Source organism: Panthera leo, chromosome B3, assembly GCF_018350215.1.
Source record: "Panthera leo isolate Ple1 chromosome B3, P.leo_Ple1_pat1.1, whole genome shotgun sequence".
NCBI classification, from domain to species: Eukaryota; Metazoa; Chordata; class Mammalia; order Carnivora; family Felidae; genus Panthera; species Panthera leo.
Window position 1 is genome coordinate 142324159 of NC_056684.1, and position 15054 is coordinate 142339212.

General features: G+C 38.6%; 4 non-coding genes across 4 annotated transcripts; all 4 read left to right on the top strand.

Annotated features, from left to right (window-relative positions):
- Window positions 1-2602: 2602 nt before the first annotated feature.
- Window positions 2603-2674, top strand: LOC122223438. Its single transcript, XR_006204312.1, has one exon. It is a non-coding gene; the product is annotated as a small nucleolar RNA SNORD113/SNORD114 family (small nucleolar RNA).
- A 3362-nt stretch (window positions 2675-6036) lies between these two features.
- LOC122223434 lies at window positions 6037-6108 on the top strand. Its single transcript, XR_006204308.1, has one exon. It is a non-coding gene; the product is annotated as a small nucleolar RNA SNORD113/SNORD114 family (small nucleolar RNA).
- A 2649-nt stretch (window positions 6109-8757) lies between these two features.
- LOC122223447 lies at window positions 8758-8829 on the top strand. Its single transcript, XR_006204318.1, has one exon. It is a non-coding gene; the product is annotated as a small nucleolar RNA SNORD113/SNORD114 family (small nucleolar RNA).
- A 4752-nt stretch (window positions 8830-13581) lies between these two features.
- Window positions 13582-13653, top strand: LOC122223445. Its single transcript, XR_006204317.1, has one exon. It is a non-coding gene; the product is annotated as a small nucleolar RNA SNORD113/SNORD114 family (small nucleolar RNA).
- The last annotated feature ends 1401 nt before the right edge of the window (window positions 13654-15054 follow it).

Genomic DNA, 15054 nt, shown 5'->3' on the forward strand with positions numbered 1-15054 from the left:
AATGATAGCATTTTAAGTTTAAATAAATTTGGGTTAAACATACAATTATAACTGATTTCATCTGTTTCTTTTTACTTTTAAAAATGTAAAAGATGTAGATTCTACTATTTTATTTTAATTTTTTTATTTGAGAGAGAGAGAGAGACAGAGAGACAGAGAGAGACAGAGAGAGATGGGGAAGGGCAGAGAGAGGGAGAGACGGAATCCCAAGTACGCTCTGTGCCTTTCACAGCCTGATGCGGTGCTCGAACGCATGAACTGTGAGATCGTGACCTGAGCCAAGATCAAGAGTTGGTCGCTTAACCAACTGAGCCACCCAGGCACCCCTAAAATACAGATTCTAGAAAACTGAAAAGTTTATGGGTGGCTTGCATTATGTTTTATTGGCCGGCACTACTATGCTCCAATGATAGCAATAGTCAAGGATCTTTTCCTTTGTTTTTCTGATCCACAGATATTGATTTATTATTGGTCAGTTAATGGATCAGTGGAAAGTAAATTGACAAAAGGGAAAAACAGGGAAAAGCACACACTTACTATTAATGTATTGAAGTGAGCATTATTTTAAAATTTTTTATGATGCACCGGAACCGTAAAAACAATGTGCAGGGGTTAATCCCCGTGGTTAATGAACATATGAATAGATGTGTGTACTAATCAGTGCTGTTGTATTGGGTTGTTGGTGTCCTGCTGTGTTTCGTTTTTGTTTTTAAGGAAAATGACCTGCAAGGAACAAGTAGCTGAGTAAATAACTAGATAGAAGAGACTGAAACATGGTAAGTGCTGAGTGAGCCCAGCATTGTGAGCAAAGGTGTTGGTTAATGCAGATGGGCACCAATGGAATCCACTGAAATAAACGCCTGGTCTCAGTTTTGTGGGAAATGAGCCTGTCATCAGAGGTTAGAGAGATTGCAGGGTCTTAATCTTAGACTTTTGAGGCTTGTGGGTATTGATTATGTTATTATTGTGTAAGTGAGTCAATGAGTAAATCATTTAAATAAATGTATAAATGAACGAAAAGAGAGGCCAAGTATGGACCGATGATGAGTGTGTAACACGGACCAAGAATTATTATTAATATGTTTTTGACATACTGAAGTCCATTAAGAAAAGAAAGCACTGATGTCTGTTTGTTAAAAAGGGATGTGAGAAATAAAGAAGAAATACAGAAGAGAAATACATAAGACAATTGAAGAAGACTGATGTTGAAATTATGTCACATGCTAAGAATTATGATTAATCCAGTTTATTTATTGAGTGCATTAAATGACAACAAAGGTCTGGTTGGTTGCCTCTGTAGGTAATGAACAAGTGGACAGATACTACTTTTATTGAGAGTTTTTGACCAGTTTCTTTAGATTCCAAGCTAGGGATTGTAAGGGAATGAATGAGTATGTTTATGACATGTTCGGTTAATTAAAAGGGGACAAATCATAGACCGGTGATGGACATAACTCATAAAGCGAGGGTTAGGATAAATACAGTCTTTGTTACCAGTGTCCATATAAAAAACAAAAAGTCTAGGCTCCAACCTATTTATTTCAGGTTGACAGATAGATTCATGTCATATTATTTCACTTTGGGCTGCAGGTAGATTTACTCTTGTTAATTATCTTCTCAAAGATAGATAAATCATGAGTTAATCCATAACTAATCAAATTAAATAATAAATAAGCAAATAGACAAATACGTAAAGAGGCTTAAGAATGAGCTCTTGTGAAATGTGCCATGAAACAAAATTTCATATTAATCTAACTTGGAACACACAAGGTCCTTTTTTGTTTGTTTGTTTATTATTTTTTAACTTAAATTTTCGTTTGTTAACATTGATGGGTATTAAGCAAGGTCCTTTTTAAAAAAAGGTGAAAGGAGGCACTTCATTCACTTTACATGTCTGTAATATTTCATTTTATATTCTGCCGTTCCTGATTTACGCATTCCACCATTGATCAAGATTTGAGTTTCTTTTCTTTTTTTTAAAAGTTTATTTATTTTGAGAGAGAGAGAGAGCACACAGGCGTGTGTGTGTGAGCGGGGGAGGGGCAGAGAGAAAGAGAGAGAGAGAGAGGAGAGAGAGAACCCCAAGCAGGCTCTGCACTCTCAGTGTAGAGCCCGATGCTGGGCTCTATCTCACGACTGACTGTGAGATCATGACCTGAGCTGAACTCAAGAGTTGGACGCTCAGCCGAGTGAGCCACCCAGGTGCCCCAGAGATTTGGGTTTCTAACATGTTGAGAGAGATACACAAGTAAAGATGGAAAATTACTGGTAAAGTAAAATGAGATGGTCCTGGATTTTCTTTGTTCTGTATTTTAAAATTTGAACAAACTAAAGAAAAGGAGGACCACGCAGGGTTATGATGAATGTGGGTTTGCAGAAAGAATGACTGATCTGTACATGCGACAGTAAGTCCACTGTAGAAAGAGATCTGGGGGATTAGCTCTGGGGGAAATTAGACAAAAGACAGACATTAGTAATATTCTTACATCTTATTCTTGCTTTGCTGTGATTTATGAATATGAACAAGTGATTTTTAGTCAATGAATGAATGAATGGATGAATAAACAAATGTGTAAATGAGTAAATGAAAAAGTCCCAAGCCTAGACCAATGATGAGTACCCTGGGGTGTCTGAACCAAGGATTTTGATTAAACCCTATAACTCTGAGGTCTATCATAAAAACAAACCTAATTTCTTTCCTTGGTGGGACATGAACCGGGGCAGAAATCAGGAACATAGGTGTCTTGCTTGTGGCTTTGTACACCTTGGGTAAGGGTCTTTTTATTAGTGACTCATTGTTTCAGTACGTAAAGAAATGTATCTATGAACAAAGACAACGAGGGCTAGGTCTTTACCAATTATGAGAGTATCTAATGAGAAATAAATTATTATTAAAAACATTTCTGAGGAGCTGAGTTCCAGTAGGTTAAGAGTCTAAGACTTTTTTTTTAACCACGTTTCATCAGGAATATGTAGGCAGGTATAAGTATTGCTTCTGGGTTGGTGGTTGTTAATTTTATTACAAATTTTATTAAGAAAAGGGGGGGAAGGGAAACATAATAAATGATTGATTACAGATGTACTTAAAGAAGATCGAGCATGGGCCAATGAGAGATAGGGTTAGATGAGTTATTCTCAATCAGTATCATTTTTTTTTAATTTTTTTTAACGTTTTTATTTATTTTTGAGACAGAGAGAGACAGAGCATGAACAGGGGAGGGGCAGAGAGAGAGGGAGACACAGAATCCGAAGCAGGCTCCAGGCTCTGAGCCATCAGCCCAGAGCCCGACGCGGGGCTCGAACTCACGGACTGCGAGATCGTGACCTGAGCTGAAGTCGGACGCTTAACCGACTGAGCCACCCAGGAGCCCCTCAATCAGTATCATTTTTGAAAACGACCCATTTAATTGTTTTTCTGCGGGTATAGAGTTTATGGGAAGATGTTAGTATTATTTAGGTATGTCCAGGGATGTAGTTTCACAGAGTATCGAGGATACTGTTATGAGTGAGCCAAGGAAGAGATTATTTAAAAGAGGGCAAACATGTATCAGTGAGGATAATACGTTATTACAAGAAGATAATTATTACCTTTGTTCTACCCGTCAGTATCCATATAAGTAAAAGGGGTTTCTTTGAGGCTCTGCTCACTTTGGGTAAAGGGTGTAGAGCTGATTACTTTTCATATTTAGACCATTTTGCATTTTTTTGAAAAAAAAAAGAGAACAAATTTTTACATGAGTAAATAAATTAAAAAAAAACAGAATAAATTTATAAAGTAAGGCCAGGCACGGATCATTGATGAAAATATGTCAAGAAATGAAGATATAAATTTATAAAATTCTTATCAAGGAAGAACCATAAAAAAAGGCAGTTTAGACTAGGACCTATGCGATTGGGGTTTAACAGACAGAATATGGAACAGGTATAGTTCTGAATGTGGAACAGGTGTCGTTCTGAATTCTTCCACTAGGTTGTCGGTTTAGCAGTTGTCATTGTATTACATGCATTATAATTAAAGAGGTCAGTAAGGGGTGCCTGGGGGGCTCAGTCGGTTAAGCATCTGACTTAGGCTCAGGTCATGATCTCACAGTTCGTGGGTTCGAGCCCCGTGTTGGGCTCTGTGTTGACAGCTCAGAGCCTGGAGCTGCTTTGGATTCTGTCTCTCTCTCTCTCTCTCTTTGCTCCTCCCCTGTTCACACTTATGTGTGTGTCTCTCTCTCTCAAAAAATAAATAAACATTAAAAACTTAAAGAAGTCAGGGGCGCCTGGGTGGCGCAGTCGGTTAAGCGTCCGACTTCAGCCAGGTCACGATCTCGCGGTCCGTGAATTCGAGCCCCGCGTCAGGCTCTGGGCTGATGGCTCGGAGCCTGGAGCCTGTTTCCGATTCTGTGTCTCCCTCTCTCTCTGCCCCTCCCCCGTTCATGCTCTGTCTCTCTCTGTCCCCAAAATAAATAAAAAACGTTGAAAAAAAAAATTAAAAAAAAAACACAAAACTTAAAGAAGTCAGGAAGTAAGAGGGCCATTTGTGGGCTAATCGGAATATGGTAAAAAAGGGATTTATGATCCATCTACTACAGTAGGACTGAGATGTCTTGAAAAAAATCTAAATCCATACTGCTTCTTCCATTTTCTAAAATCTGCTTGTTACTCTGCAGAGTCAGCATACCCAGGCTGATTTATCCACTATCCCGTGATGAAGATCTTGGCTGTCACTTTTATGGATAAGGGGCAAAGGGACTCATGTAAGTGACAGAGTTTGTGTTCTTGGTTTGGAGGGAATTCCTGTGGTCCATGGGATTGTTTCAGAGGAGCAATGGCCTGTGGACACATAAATGCAATCAAAGCACACCACACGTGGAACACGACTGGGAATGTGTATGAACCATGGATTAAGAGTAGCCCACTTCAGGGGCACCTGGGTGGCTCAGTCGGTTGAGCGTCCGACTTTGGCTCAGGTCATGATCTCACGGTTTGTGAGTCTGGGCCCCACATCGGGCTCTGTGCTGACGGCTCAGAGCCTGGAGCCTGCTTTCGATTCTGTGTCTCCTCTCTCTCTGCCCCTCCCCCACACGTGCTCTCTCTCTCTCTCTCTCTCTCTCTCTGCCTCTCAAAATAAAGAAAACTAATGAAAGAAATGTAAAAAAAAAAAAGATTAGCCCACTTCAGATGGAACTGGAGAGTGTGATGCTAAGTGAAATAAGTCATACAGAGAAAGACAGATACCATATGTTTTCACTCTTATGTGGATCCTGACAATCTTAAGACCATGGGGAAGGGAAGGAAAAAAAAAAGGTTAGAGAGGGAGGGAGCCAAAACATAAGAGACTCTCAAAAACTGAGAATAAACTGAGGGTTGATGGGGGGTGGGAGGGAGGGGAGGGCGGGTGATGGGTATGGAGGAGGACACCTGTTGGGATGAGCACTGTGTGTTGCATGAAAAACAATATGACAATAAATTTCATGTTAAAGAAAAAAAAAAGATTAGCCCACTTCAGTATAATTGAGATCCACTGAAAACAAAGTTTGAGGGTTTTGCGTTGACTTTCACAGCGGCTTTAATATTCTGTTTTATTTTTGCACCCCGTTTTAAGAACATTCTCTATTGATAGCTATCTAGGTTGTTACGTCTTTGAGGAAGGAGCACCTGGGAAGCTAGAAAGTATGGTCCGCATTCTAGTTCTGGAGTCAAAAGGTAGGCTCAGGGCACTAGTTTCAAAATACGAAGAGCGTAAGCGAAAGACGAGCAAGCAGAGAGTAGTGAAATGCGTGGGATGGATGGCAAGTTTATTGATTAATCCATATGTGCAGCACTGAGGTCCAATTAAAAAGGGATCTTGTTTAGTAGCTCTGTGGGAAATAAGCTTGTACACAGCTCTCTGCGATATTCAAAGATCTTGTCCCTGGGTTTCTGTGATTCATAGGAAGTAATTTTTTTTTTTAAACCAGTGAGGCCAGGAAGGAAATAATCAGTAAGTAATGCATACACAGTCAATACACAATATATACATAAATAAATGAAGAAAAAGAAGGTTAAGCTTGGATCAATGATGAGTAGTTCTGGGGTATATGAATCAAGAATTTTGATTAAACCCTAAACTCTGAGGTCCATAGAACACTGTGTATTAACTGTAGAGGAACTAGAATTTACAAAAGAAAGAAAGAAAGAAAAAAAGAAAGAAAGAAAGAAAGAGAGAGAGAGAGAAAGAAAGAAAGAAAGAAAGAAAGAAAAAAAAAAAAAAGAAAGAAAGAAAGAAAGAAAGAAAGAAAGAAAGAAAGAAAGAAAGAAAGGGAAAGAAAAGAGACCTAGTCATTCTCTCTAAGGGAATAGAGTCCAGGGCAGAAGTTCAAGCCCATTGGGGATCTGGTTCTTGGGTCTTAGTGATTTTTGGGTATGGATTGTATCGGTGTAAGTGAATCAGTGAATGCACGAATAAATAAATGTGTCATTGAATGAAGACAAACATGATCACACGTGACTATCATGAAACAAGTATTACTCGTGATATGTTTGTTTAACACCATGTTTCAATAGAATACATAGGTAAGACCTGTTGTCCTCTTCAGAACACATGGGAGGTCCAGAAGCATAAGAGTGCACACAACTATATGTACATGGGCATGTAAGTCTGGATTGCTGGGAGTTTGCTGGTGGTTGGTTTCATTAAGAGGAAGGAAGGGTCACCTGGGTGGCTCAGTTGGTTAAGCGTCCACCTCTTGGCTTCGGCTGAGGTCATGATCTCATGGTTTGTGAGTTCGAGCCCCGTGTCGGGCTCTGTGCTCACAACGTGGACCCTGCTTGGGATTCTCTCTCTCTCCCTCTCTCTCTCTGCCATGTAAAAGTTATAAGCCTTATTCTTTTTCTTTCTTTTTTTTTTTTTATAAGAAAGATTTTCTTTTCTTCTTTTAATTTTTTAATTTTTTGTTTTATTTTTTAAGTTTATTTATTTTGAGAGAGAGAGAGAGAGAGCAAGCAAGCAAGAGGGAGCGTGAGCGTGTGAACACAGTTGGGGAGGGGCAGACAGAGACGGAGGGAGAGAATCCCAAGCAGGCTCAGTACTGTCAGTGCAGAGCCCCGAAGAAGGGCTGGAACTCATGAACTGTGAGATCATGACCTGAGCTGAGACCAAGAGTCAGACGCTTAACTGACTGAGCCACCCAGGTGCCTCAATTTCCTTTCCTTTCCTTTCCTTTCCTTTCCTTTCCTTTCCTTTCCTTTCCTTTCCTTTCCTTTCCTTTCCTTTCCTTTCCTTTCCACATTTATTTATTTTCAAGAGACAGAGTGCAAGTGGGGGAGGGGCAGAGAGAGAGGGAGATACAGAATTGGAAGCAGGCTCCAGGCTCTGAGCTGTCAGCACAGAGCCTGACGTGGGGCTTGAACCCACCAACAGGGAGATCATGACCTGAGCTGAAGTTGGATGCCTAACCAACTGAGCCATCGAGGCGCCCCTCAACTTTCTTTTTTTAATATTTATTTATTTTATTGGGGAGAGTGGCAGAGGGAGGGACGGAGAGAGAGAGAGAGAGAGAGAGAGAGAGAGAGAGAGAGAGAGAATCCCAAGCAGGCTCCATGTCTAGCCGTGATGTGGGGCTCGATCCCACGACTGTGAGATCGTGGCCTGAGCCAAAATCAAGAGTTGGGCGCTTAACTGACTGAGTCACCCAGGCTTTATTCTTGAGTTGAGTCTTAGATTCAATGATATTTACTACATTGCTAAAGAATGAAAATAAAATAAGCTGATAAAATAGAAGGGAGTTGAGTCTTTGCACCAGTAATGAGAATGTGATATGATCCAGCTTTGTTATTAATTTGGCAGTGTGAAACTCATGTCCACTTAAAAACATCTCATAGAGACTGTTTAGAATTGGCTTTTAATTTACAGCATGAACGCACCACAGCCAACTGAATAATTCTCTAATGGGGAAGATCTTAGTTGTTGCCTCTGTGGGTAAAGAGCATAGAGACCAACATAAATGTTACAGTCCCTGGTCTCTGGCGAGTTTGTTCATGAATTTCCAAGGACTTATTTTACACAATTTAAAATATATTAATAATAGCATAATAATAAATATATTACATATATAAAATATACTTATATGTAATAAGTATATATAAATACATATGTAATGAAATATATAAACATAAAATTGGTTACAAAATATGTAAATGTGTATTATTTATATATATAATATGTAAAATATAAAACATTTATATATATATAAAATTAAAGAACACCAAGCATTGGCCAAGGATATGAATATGTTATGAACTGTTCATGATTAGTCATTTTCAGGGCCACATGATAATATATATCATTTTAGTTCGGCACCAAAGTACATTTAGAAGTATATCCCTTCCTTGCTGAAGCTCGAGGTTATTTACTTGTTGAGGGAGGGGGATGTAGGACGATGGAGAAAATTACACGTTCTAGTGGTGAGGGAAGACGATGGTTCATAGCTGTTTATTTCACCCTCTTTACAATGAGGATACGTGAAGAGACGAGCAGAAACTTCTTATCAATATGATGTTGATGTGAAACAGCTGTCAATCCCTATGTGCGACCCAGAGGTGCACTAAGAAAGAGACATCAAGCGTATTAGCTTTGTGGGACAAATGCAAATAGACTTACCTTGGTAAAAACCATTCATCTTATTCTTGGCATTTGTGATGCATGGCTATTGACCGTGTTATAATTTATGCATGTAAAAATGATCCAGAAAGGAAGATATGAATGAAGAAGGCAAAAAAAAATGCCAAGTTTGGATCAATGATGAGTACCCTGGGGTGTCTGGATTAAAGATTTTGATTAAGCTCTGTAGCTCTAATGTCATTACGAGAAGGAATGTAGCCATTCCCTCTATGGTGAAAGTGTTTACAAAGCAAGAAGGGAAGAGTAGGGATCCTGTTGTTAGGTTTTGTGTTCCTAGGATGCGGGATATTTTTAATTACACATGAAATGAAGCCTGGTCAGGAAAGAAATGAAGGAGTGAATGAGGACAAGGAAAGCCACACATTGTTTAATGATGAGACTATGTTTTGAAACATTTCTGAAGTAATGAGGTCTAGGAAAGTAAGTAGACTTTACTCTGTTCAGCAGGGAGCAGATAGGAAAGTATGCCCAAGATTGAATGTTGTCATTATGAATTGATGGCAGGTTGCTGATTTATTTTATTAAGGGAAACTGGTTGGCATTGGTAAATAATTGAAGATCTAATTGAAAAAAAAAAAGATTATGGACCAGTCATGGGAATGTGGTCCCATGACAAGATGGTTTGCTCTGAGCTTATGATCTCCTGTTAGTATTATTTAAAGCATTGTCCAGTGACTTATAATAATGACATATTACATGTTATTATAACCGAATGAATGGATTCATATTTTATTTAAAAGGTGAAAATCATACACCAGTGAGGAAGGACTCTGATTATCCTGTTTTATACTACTGCGTCTATATTTATAAAAAGCCAGGCTTTTCCCAGTTTGTATAATGTACAGACAGATGCTTCCCATTTTAATTCACTTTTCTTTTTCTTTTTTTTTTTTTTTAAGTCAAAGTGCAGTTAACACACAATGTTACATTAGTTTCAGGCGCACAACATAGTGATTTGACATCTGTAGATGTTATACCGTGCTCACCATAAGTGAAGGTACTGTCTGTGCCTTTATATAATGAACAACAGGTGAAATTATTCCACGAGTAATTGAATGAGTGAATGAATGAATGGATGAACAAGTTAAGTAGAGCCAACCATGGACCACTGTTAAAAATATGCCGTGAAACAAGGATTTAAATTTATCCGATCGGTTTAAGAAAGATCCATGGAGAAGGGTAATGTAGATTTTAGCTAGGTAAAGTACCCGGACATGTTTGTAAGAGTCATAGTTATTAGTTGTGATTGGAGCGATGGATTCAGTGGTGTTCATTTTATTGTTGAAAATTAAAATTAGGGGTGCCTGGCTGGCTCATTCGGCAGAACATGCGTCTCTTGATCTCAGGATTGTGAGTTCGAGCCCTAGGTGGGTAGAGAGATGACTTAAAAATAAAATCTTAAAAAACTTAAAATGAATGGAGTAGGTAAACAGTAGTGATATTCTTGAGCCAACGAAAAGAAGCAAGTTTTATGTTTAATCGAGAACTCTACGATTAGTGTCTTTCACACATACCTAAATGTGTGTTTTTTTCATTATTTCCAAAGCCTGATTTTTACCTCAGAATGAAGACGCCACGGTTGATTTAATCCTATCTAATGGTGAAGACTGTGGCTCTGTGGGTAAGGAGCATTAAATTCTGAGGTGAGTCACAGTCAAAGTCTATGTACTTGGTTAGGGGAACTTGTTCATGGCTGTCCACTGAAGTATTTCAAGTAATAAAAAGCTATGTAGGAGTGTAAAGTTAAAGAATGCTGTACATTACCAATGACAGGAATAGATTATGAACCAGGGATAATGAGGAGTAATTCAATTCTGCGCAACTGATGACTCCTTTAAAAAGGTGGCAGATGTTTCATACGTTTTCGGGGATACTTACACGACTGTGGATTTTAACATTCATCCCTTCACAAGAGTCAGTGAGAGGAAGCACATGGCCTACGCTGAAGGCCACTGCAAAAAGAGACGTAATGTATTAGCTCCATGGGAAATGAGCTTATCAATAGATCTTAGTGATATTTAAGGATCTTATTTTCGAGCTTCAGTGATTTCTGTGCATTGATTCTATTGTGGGAACAGTGAGCATATCAATAAACCTAAAGGATAAAGGACTGAAGGAAAAGAGTGCAAAGCTCAGGACAATGAGGAGTCCCGGGGTGGGGGTTGAGTCTGAGTCCAGAATTGTGTGGGATGTGGGGAGAGGGAGACCCTCCTGCACTGCTGGTGGGAATGCACACTGGTGCAGCCGCTCTGGAGAGCAGCACGGAGGGTCCTCGGAAAGTTAAAAATAGAACTACCCTACGACCCAGCCATTGCACTACTAGGTACTTACCCAAAGGATACGAAAATACAGATTTGAAGGAGGACAGGCACTCTGATGTTTATAGCAGCTCTATCTATGATAGACAAATTATGGAAGCAGCCCAAGTGTCCATTGACTGATGAATAGATAAAGAAGATGTGATATAGATCTGCAATGGAATATTACTCAGCCATCAAAATGAATGAAATCTTGCCGTTTGCAAGGACAGGGGTGGAGGTAGAGTGTACTATGCTAAGCGAAATGGGTCAGAGAAAAACAAATGCCGTAGGGTTTCACTCATGTGTGGAACTTAAGAAACAAAAATGAGCATAGGGGGAAAAAAAAGAGAGAGTAGCAAAACCATAATTAACTATAGAGAGCAAACTGATGATTACCAGAGGGGAGGCAGGGACGGGTAGGGGAAATAGGTGATGAGGATTAAGGAGGGCACTTGTTGTGATGAGCGCTGGGTATTGTATGGCAGTGTTGAATTCACTATATTGTACACCTGAAACTAATACACTGTATGTTAACTATACTGGAATTTAAATAAAAACTTAAGAAATTTAAAAAAAATAGAAAAAACAAGTAAACGGAATTGTGTTAATCCCCGTCTAGAAATCTGTGGACTATTGCAGAAAAATAAAAATAAAATCAAAGAGAGAGAGAGAGAGAGGGATAAAATAAACTTGTAGGGAAGTGAATTCATGAATGAATAAGGAAATGTGTAAATGAATGAAGATAAGGAGGGCCATGTGTGGACGAGCTATGAAGTTATGTAATAAAGCAGAAATGACTATTAGTGTATATTTGAAACATCAGGTTCTATAGGTAAATCAAAGCTCTGAGCCCTTCCATAAGGACAGTATGGACAGATGTACCCAAGAGTTCATGTTGCTGCCTTGATTCTTTGTTTGGTGGTTTTAATTAAGAAGGACAAAAAAAAATGTTTACATAAATAAACAATTGCTTAAGTATTGTCTTATTGAGAGAGGGCCAAATGTGAACCCATACTGAGGATATGTCATGTGACCAGAGTTAACAATTAATATAACTGTATTCGCTAGTTTAATTAAAAAAATTCAAAAGATGATTTAGTAATCATTTATGTCTATCGGCCATGAGCATGTAGACTGGATACTTAATATTCCTGTTCCGTGCCTTGGTTTTCATTGGTACTGACATCTTGTCATAAGGGAATGAAGGAGTGCATTTCCCTGCAGATTAATTATTCAAAAGAAGGCTGAGCAAGGGCCAACGAGGAATGTGTTTTATGAACCAAAGATAATGATTACTCCCGTTATCCGCAAAAGTTGTCCAGATAAAGAAATAGAACTCTAAATTCCTTCCATTTTGGACAAAGTACACACAGAAATGTTTTTTAAATTCCAGTTAGTTAACATACAGTGTAATGTTAGTTTCAGGTGTACATAGAAATTTGCATGAAGAAATTCTTTAGAAAAATGGGAAGATAATTGATTTATTTTATGCCTAATTATATACACGAATAAGTAAATGAATCGGTAGACATAAATCAGAAAAATGTGTGCTTCATTGGTGAGGATATGCCATAAAACAAAGATTTACATTCATCCAATTTTGTACAAGTGAGGTCCATTAAAAGTAATCACTGAGTTGTTAAATTTATGGATAGGGAGTATGTAGACAGATATTTATGATAGATAATGGTTCCTATGTTGGTGTTCATTGTACTGCTTAAAAAGAAAAGTTAAATAAGTCAATAAATAAGAGTGCGATTCATCGGCAATGATGACATTCTTTCTGAAATGACCCGTGTTTATGATTGATCTAATACTGCAAGTCTAGCCTCCATTTAAGAAAAAAATCTAACTATGGACTCTTTCTTTCTCTTGAAAGTCTGCATTTTCACTAAGCGAACACACCACAGATGAAGTAATCATTCTCTAATGCTAAAGATCTTGGCTTTAGCAAACTGTGGGGGTAAGGACAGAAGAAATTGACGTAAGTAGCAGAGTTTATATTCTTGGGTTGGGAGGGCGGTTTGTGAGTGTTGCTTGGATTTTTCAAAGTAATCAATGAGCATATTAAAAAATAAAGCCAAATGAGCCCAGCACAGACCCGAATTGAGATTTATGATGAATCAGATGCAGGACTAGTAAAACCCAATTAAAAAGACGCTGGACGTTTCATTCAGTTTTAGGATTGCTTCGCATTGTGTTTTATTTCTGCGTTGCAATGCATTTAAGTACTTCTCCATTGATAAAGATTTAAGCTATGAATTCCTTGAGGGAGAAACACACAAGAAGATGGACAAAATTGTTGTCTCTCTAGATGTGGAGAAAGATTAAAGTTCCCATGGTTACTCACTGCATCATCTTTAAATGGAAAAGGGCCAGGCGTGGACCATTGAAGCTGATACGGAGCGAGAATGTTGGTTAATTTATATATGCAAACAGCATACGTATATATTGCAAAGAATACCCTTGTTTATTAGCACTGTGGGAAATGGGTGTACAGCCGGTTCTTAGTGATATTCAAGGATGTCGTTTTTGGGCTTTTTGATTCATGAGAATAGATTATATTGTTATGAGTGAGTCCATGAATGAAGGAACAAGGAATGTGTAAATAAAGGAAGAACAAGATGTTCGGTGTAGATTAATGATGAGGATTCTGAGATGTATGAATCAAAGATTTTAATTAAACTCTGTACCTTTGAGGTCCACTGAGAAAAAGAAATCTAGCTATTTCTTCCGTGAGAGAGGGGCTTACGGCACAAGTTAGGACGAGTTAAGATCCGGTTCCTGAGCTTTGAGTTCTTAACGTCTGTGAAATGTATCATTATATTATTTCCCCAGACATTGAATTTCGTAATCTAAATCGATCAAGTCTATCTTACATTTGTCCTTAAAGGATAGATATCCTATTCCATGAGAGTCCCTGTTGTTTCAGATTGGTGGTAGCTAGCTGGTTGTTAGTTCTATTTAGAAAAGGAGCAAATCCGGGGCACCTGGGTGGCTCAGTCGGTTAAGCGTCCGACCTCAGCTCAGGTCATGATCTCACAGTTCGTGAGTTCGAGTCCTGCGTCGGGCTCTGTGCTGACAGCTCGGAGCCTGGAGCTGCTTTAGATTTTGTGTCTCCCTCTTTCTCTGCCCCTCCCCTGTTCATGCTCTCCTGTCTCAAAAATAAATAAATATTAAAAAAAATTAAAAAAAAAGAAAAGGAGCAAATCCTCGACATTACCAACAATTGCTTACATAAGTGCTTAATGGAAAGAAAGCCAAGCAAGGACTAATACTGAGAATATGATATTATTTAAAAAAATAAAGAAGACTCTAACAGGTTATATCTGTGGACAGTGACGTAGGGACAGATACTAGTATTAGTCAATGTTCTTATCCAGCGTCTTGGCTTGCATTCACTTTGAATGCATCGTTAAAAGTCGATGAACAAATGAGTTCTATATTGGTCAGTTATTTACTTATTTTTTATTTTTTTATGAAAAAAAATTTTTTTAATGTTTATTTATTTTTGAGAGAGACAGAGACAGAATGCGAGTGGGTTGGGACAGAGAGAAGAGGGAGACACAGAATCTGAAACAGGCTCCAGGCTCTGGGCTGTCTGCACAGAGCCCGACGCGGGGCTCGAACTCACGAGCTGCGAGATCATGACCTGAGCTGAAGTCGGACGCACAACCGACTGAGCCACCCAGGCGCCCCAGTTTGGTCAGTTATTTAAAAGAAGGCAGAGGAGGAGGTGTCATGAAACAATATAATGACTAAACCATTTTAGATGAAGAGGAAGAAATCTAGACTTAATCCCACTTTGGACGAGTGGATATCAGCAATGGCATGACATGGTATTTCAGTTCTGGAGTACTGGTGGGTTTTACTCTTTTTCTTTTAAAAAACTGAGTAGATGATCAAATTATGCTTTGAGTAATTAACTAAGAGTGGATCAGTGAATGTATAAAGTAGGGTAAATCTTAGACCAATGCTTCATGGGATACTCTTAGCCATGTGTGAATATGGAACCTTAAAAAAGAATAATGAGGCTGCGAATCATGTGGTTAGGGAGTATACAGGTGGACAGTAAATAAGTCAGTAAATAAAAAATAGTGTCCTTTT